The sequence below is a fragment of the Euprymna scolopes genome, chromosome 14 (genome assembly GCF_053919585.1).
Source record: "Euprymna scolopes isolate OS-2025 chromosome 14, ASM5391958v1, whole genome shotgun sequence".
NCBI classification, from domain to species: Eukaryota; Metazoa; Mollusca; class Cephalopoda; order Sepiida; family Sepiolidae; genus Euprymna; species Euprymna scolopes.
The window spans coordinates 97,605,925-97,611,991 of NC_136495.1; the positions used below are offsets into that span (position 1 = coordinate 97,605,925).

At 31.3% G+C, this 6,067-nt stretch overlaps 1 protein-coding gene across 1 annotated transcript in view; it reads right to left on the reverse strand.

The window, feature by feature from the left end:
- The window catches only part of LOC145293190 (uncharacterized), a 41,004-nt gene that overhangs the window by 30,837 nt on the left and 4,100 nt on the right, over nt 1-6,067 (reverse strand). The gene's annotated exons all lie outside the window — the stretch shown is intronic.

Genomic DNA, 6,067 nt, shown 5'->3' on the forward strand with positions numbered 1-6,067 from the left:
CCCTCCAGTGACAGTCCATAATATATTTTAGTCTACATTGCACTGTAGAGAATGTTGATTTTATAAAATTATCTGTAAATAATAGCTTCACTTGAAGTTTAAAATGCAAAAGTCAAGTACCATGGTTCAATTATGCTCTAAACAGAAACATTCGTTTCAAACGTACTCTTCTCAGAAAAGAATCTATAGTTGATTTTATAGGCTGGGCTTTTCTGCTTGTATGGTGATAAAACTTTTCAAATGCACTTGTGATGTTAGGTTGTTGAAAGTATTAACTTTCATTAAAATTGAACTTCCTTCTTTATAATTACATTTTTTTGTTATTATAGATACTTATCAGTTGCATTCTGATACAAGATCACATAAGAGCACTCCCAGACACATAAAATACCTTCGTGTGAAAAAAAAAAAAAAAAAAAATATATATATATATATATATATATCAGCCCACCCGTTTCTGAGTCCGTAGGGAACGAACTTGCACAAAGTTCCTTTTATATAATAGAGGATACACACACACACACACACACACACACACACACACACACTTCCCCAAAACCTTTGGCCTTGATGGAGGGGAGACTAAAACTTGCTGCTATGGTTCCAAATGATCTAAAATAACAGTAAAGGAAAACTTCATTCCAAATATTTCTCATATGTTATGACTCCCCTCTTTTGGAAATAGGGTACGATTATGAATATCTCTAGTATCAAATAATCCTCACACACTGTGAAATTTATTTTATGTATTAAAACCAAAGAGGGGAGATATAACATGAGAAATATTTGGAATCAAGTCTTCCCTTGCTGTTATGATCATGTGAAACCATAGCAGCAAGTTTTAGTCTCCCCTCCACCAGGGCCAGAGGTTTGGGGGAAAATATCAAATATTTTGTAATTCATATGCAAAACTAGGAAAACAAAATCCCTGAGTGGCTTCCGGGCCTAGATAAGTGATGACCACATTGTAAAAAAAAAAAAAAAAAGAAAAAAACTGGCTGTAAAAAAGTGCCAAAAATTGGATAATGGATTATCCCCTTAATGTGCGACTTTAAGGGCAAATGTCACCTCACCCACTGCACAATTCAGACCGTTAGCTTTCCAACAAGCCCTCATTTGTTAAATCTGATCAGTAGTCGCTGAAATTTGGAACTTATAAAATTGCCAAAAAAGATGGTAAACACACACACATATATATAATATATATATATATATATATATATATATACACACACACACAGCCAAATTGAATATTGAAATGTTCATGTCTTTGGTTCTATGAGACGAAATTACATGAAAATTTACAGACTTTCTGAAGACTACTATTCTATACTTAAAATTTATGATAATCGGTAAAAAAAAAAAAAAAAAAAAAAAAAAATATATGCATATATATATATATGTTTTCAAAGCAATAAAATATGCCCAAATTTGCCTACATTTGTATATATAGTGTCCTGGCAGGCTAGCTTTAGTTTTGCTGCTTTAGGATGAATTTTGTTTAGGGATATTTTTTTTTTGCTTGTTTGTGCCAGGCCACTAATTTATTTTTATATATATTATTTTTAAAATGTAATTGTGTATATGCAAGTATAATAATGGATAATTACATTTTAAAAATAATAAATAATATATACCACTCCCCATGTGGGGGTACCAAATTGGTTAAAAGGTAAAATTATTCCCAGCTCGCATTTAGGTAAAAATGCCCTTTCGTAAATAATTGAATTCGTTCAAAACATATCGCTAAAACCAAAAAACAAACCAACATATAATATAAATATATATATATGTTAAATTTTTAATGAAAGAGACCTATGCTATGTTACTTGAATAATTGTTGCGAGGGTGTAGCATTGTAGCAATAGCATGGTCCCTGGACTTAGTACGGTCATTTTGGACAATGACAATAGCATCTGTAGGTATCGCCAAGAATCACGCCGACAATTGATATAAATTGTCTAGAAATGTTACACTATGGTGAAGGAAAAAAAAAATTTAAAAAATAAGCGAATTAAACGGACGTGTATGCATATTAAAATAGCAATAAATGAAACATTGAGGAATATTAGGGACCAGCTAGTAATGTTAACTTAAGCAGTGTTTTTGAAAAATCGAGAAAAACATTAAAAAACAAACTATTTATATAACTATAAGTTTACCAAAAGATAAGTCATTTTTAGTAAAAAAATTTATGCAAACTTGTGTTTTGGGTAAGAAAATATTGAGTGAATGTCAGACACGAGGTATAAAGATGTGTATATCTTTATACTTGTTAGTGTGAATATGTGCGCAGGAGTATTATACATATTGTGAGAATTAGGCAATGTTGGGGGGGGGGGGTCTTATTCTGGTTAGTAGATGTTCACGAAATGGAGCTGCATGCGAGTTTTGAAGTGTTTTTTTTTTATTATTTTATTTCGCACACCGGTCAAAGGCCTGAGGTGGGGGTCGAGGTGCGGTGCGCTGCGCTACTGCGCTGGGTATGATCTTTGGCAACTGATTTCGTTGGTCAGATCATTGTTTTTAGAAGTATTGTTAATTTAACATAGGCTTGTTAGATTTTGGAATTAAAACGATTTTCATTGGTTGAAAAATATTGAGTTAAAACCTTCCGTGAAAACTTGCTTTTTGATGTGAAGAGGAGAGCGTATTACAACAAACCTGAGAAAGGGGTTGGCTACTCAACTCAGTCACTTTTTGACGTTGTTCAGATTATATCTCCACAAAAGTAAGGGGGAGGGGGTATAAAAGATATTCATTGATCAAAAAGGTGCAAACATGTTTAAATTAAAATAAAATTTCCTTATTTGCTGCTCATCAACAAGATCAAAGTTAGACAAATGCTTCAATCTAGAAGGATTTCTTCACTGGAGATATGGCATGGTCTCTGGTTTTGGTAGGACTATTTTGGATGACAATAGCATCTTTGGGTATTGACAAAAACCACACCAACAATTAATATAAATTGGTAATAAAAGATGTATACATATGGGCATGCATATAAAAATATAAGGGTCATCAGTTATCAAGTGCTTACTAAAACAAATATAGTTATGTAAATTGAAAAAAAAAAGGGGGGGGCAAAATTTTTAAAAACATTTTTATATTATAAGGTTATCTTAATTATGAAGACTTAATAATTACAAAAACTCTGTGGACCATCAAGGTGTCTTTGCTTGCTTGCTTGAACCTTGTAAATTTTGGTTTCAGTTTCAAGTCTAGTTAATGGCACTCCAGTCTTTTTTATTGGGTACAATATAATATGAAATAATCGATAGAGAATTAACTATAATAATACATACGAAATCTGCACAAATTTAAATATCATATTTAAGCATATATTATGACTAGGCAACGCCGGGTAGCTTGCTAGTAAGAATATAAAAATTATTTTCAACTAATAAGAAAATGTTCATTAATGCAAATTCATGTTTGATATAAAGAAAGTCGAATTAGTAGTCAAAATGTTCATAGTGCGAATAATATGCGTATGCAAGTAATGTACGTATGTGAGTATATGGCAGCATGGTTTCGTACAGTGTGTATGTGTGAGTTTACCTTGTTCTTGTAAGTGCGTGTGTGTGAATGGATAGCAATTTGTTTCTGTTCGCCTAACTCTCGCTAATGTGTAAGAATGTGTGCAAGAGATGAAGGCTTGTACACAAGTCACTGAAGATTCCTTTTCAACTCATCTACACCTGTAGAGTGTACGTTCTTGCGCCTTATTCGAGGTTCGGCCGGTTGAATTTCTAGCTGTTATCTGTTTATTTTCTGGTTTTATGAGTTTCTAAGTTCACTTCGGCTTATTAATTTGATAAACTTGTTACTTTTGGGGTTTGAAACCATTTTCATTAATTGAAAATACTTCTGGCTAGTGGATGTTCACGAAATGGAGCTGCATCTGAGTTAACACGTTCCTGTGAAAACTTGCTTGAATAGGGAAGTGAATTCAAACTAAGCGAAGGAAGGGGTTTAAGCAATTAGAGTCATTTGCTTTTTAGTGTTTGTTCGTCAGTACAAAGGAAAATATAGAAATATTTTGACTCACGAGTCTCCATTACATTTTTATACAGCTTTTACATCTTTAATTTAGTCACAAAAGTTTTTTAAAACCAGATGAAAATATTAAGGTATATCATTTTGTGGTCATTGTTTGGACCAAATTACTAAAATAAAAATGTCATTCTGAATTCAGTTCAATTATATTATCAGGATCAGTGAACTATCTCCCCTAGTATTTCATTGTTATTTACCAAAATGTTGATTTTTTTTTTTTCTGAAATAAAATCTAATTTACTTTGGTGCCTCTTCGTTATTAGAGTGAAATTAGAAAATCGAAATATTGAATTTCAAGTAAAACCAATGGTATCTACTTAATTGTAATGTCGTAGTAATGAACATATCCCAAAATTACAAAAAACGATAAGGTAGAAAATTAATTATGGATGAAAACAGTTTTGGGATACTATTAGCTAAAATTGAGTTTTGCTAAATTGGTCCAAGATTTTTAGTTTTCAGAAAATAAGCACCTCCCTTGTTGCGATTCGAACTCTAACAAAACCATTTTCAGTAATGATTTTCTACCTTATTTTTCAAAATCTTTGGACACTTCCATTACGATATGACAACCTCTCATTTTACTTGAAAGTCAATATTTTAACTTTCACTCGAATAACGAAGAAGCACCTTTACTTTTTACCGTATCTCAAATTAAACTTATGCCGAATTTGTACCAGTCGCAGCAATTTTCTTTCCGATAATTTATGGAAAACCTATTTTGGGTTTGTATTACTGTACACAGATTCGAAAAAGTTGTCAAAAACAAATATTATCAAAGGCAAAATAAGTTACTTTTTCTACCTAACTGGATATGCTTTTAGTGTTTTTATTCAATGTAACATGTTTATTCAGCTCGAAAAACAGTGTTTACCGATGTATAGCAAAATTTAAAATAGCGGCCGAACTCTCTCTCTCTTTGACACGGTAAGTTTGGGAAAAGGAGTTAAAAATAAAAAAAATATGCAAAATACTGTTAAAAACCCATCGAATATATGTCAGCCTATGTCATGGTAACATATATTAGGCGAGTTTTTAACTGTATTTTGTCTAGTTTTATTTATTTATTTATTTATAACTCCTTTTTCCAAACTTACCGGGCCAAAGAGAGAGAGAGAGAGTCGGCCATGGCCACCATTTTAAATTTTCCAATACATCGGTAAACATTGTACGTTTTTCGAGCCGAATAAACATGTTACATTAAATAAAAACACTAACAACATCCAGTTAGGTAGAAAAGTAACTTATCTTGTCTTTGATAATATTTGTTATATATTTGTTTTTATTTATTTTTTTTTTTTTTACAACTTTTTCGAATCTATGTGTACAGTAATACAACCCCCCTATTTTTCTTATAAATTTGTGGGACGTTATAAAAATTTGAAAACCGTAAAACAAAAATTACTTGGTTAAAAGACATGGGCGCTAGCGATTTTCTTGCGTGAAATTATACTTTGCTTTTTTTTTGGTAATCATGCACTTATTGATCCGTGCTGAAATAATAACGTTATTTAAAAAGCTATTCTTAACATTGGAAGTGGCAGTGTAACCTTACAATTGAATAATTAAAAAAAAACAAAAAACACATCAAAACTTTAATTAAACTTGGAAATACGATTTTAAAAAAATAGCGCGGAAGTGCATTAGCACCGCTTTTTAAAAAAAAATTATAATCTTCAGATTCAAAACAGAAAAAAGGGGAACATATTCCAACAATACAAACTAAATTTCTGCAAAGATTAATTCTTAGGTACAATCGTTTGTTCAAATGTACTATAGGCACAGTTACAATAATTCCCTTATTTCGTTTGGTTTGACAATTCTTAAATTTTATCAGAATCAAACAATTCAATGAATGTTACAAGTAAAACTTTGAAAGATAAGAGTAGAAAAAAATAAAAATAATATAAACATTTATAGTATATATATTCCTTCAAAGTTTAAAATGGTTTGAGGCGCAAGCACCTGCCAAAAAAAAAAAAAATGAAGACGTACGTGGCAACTTTTT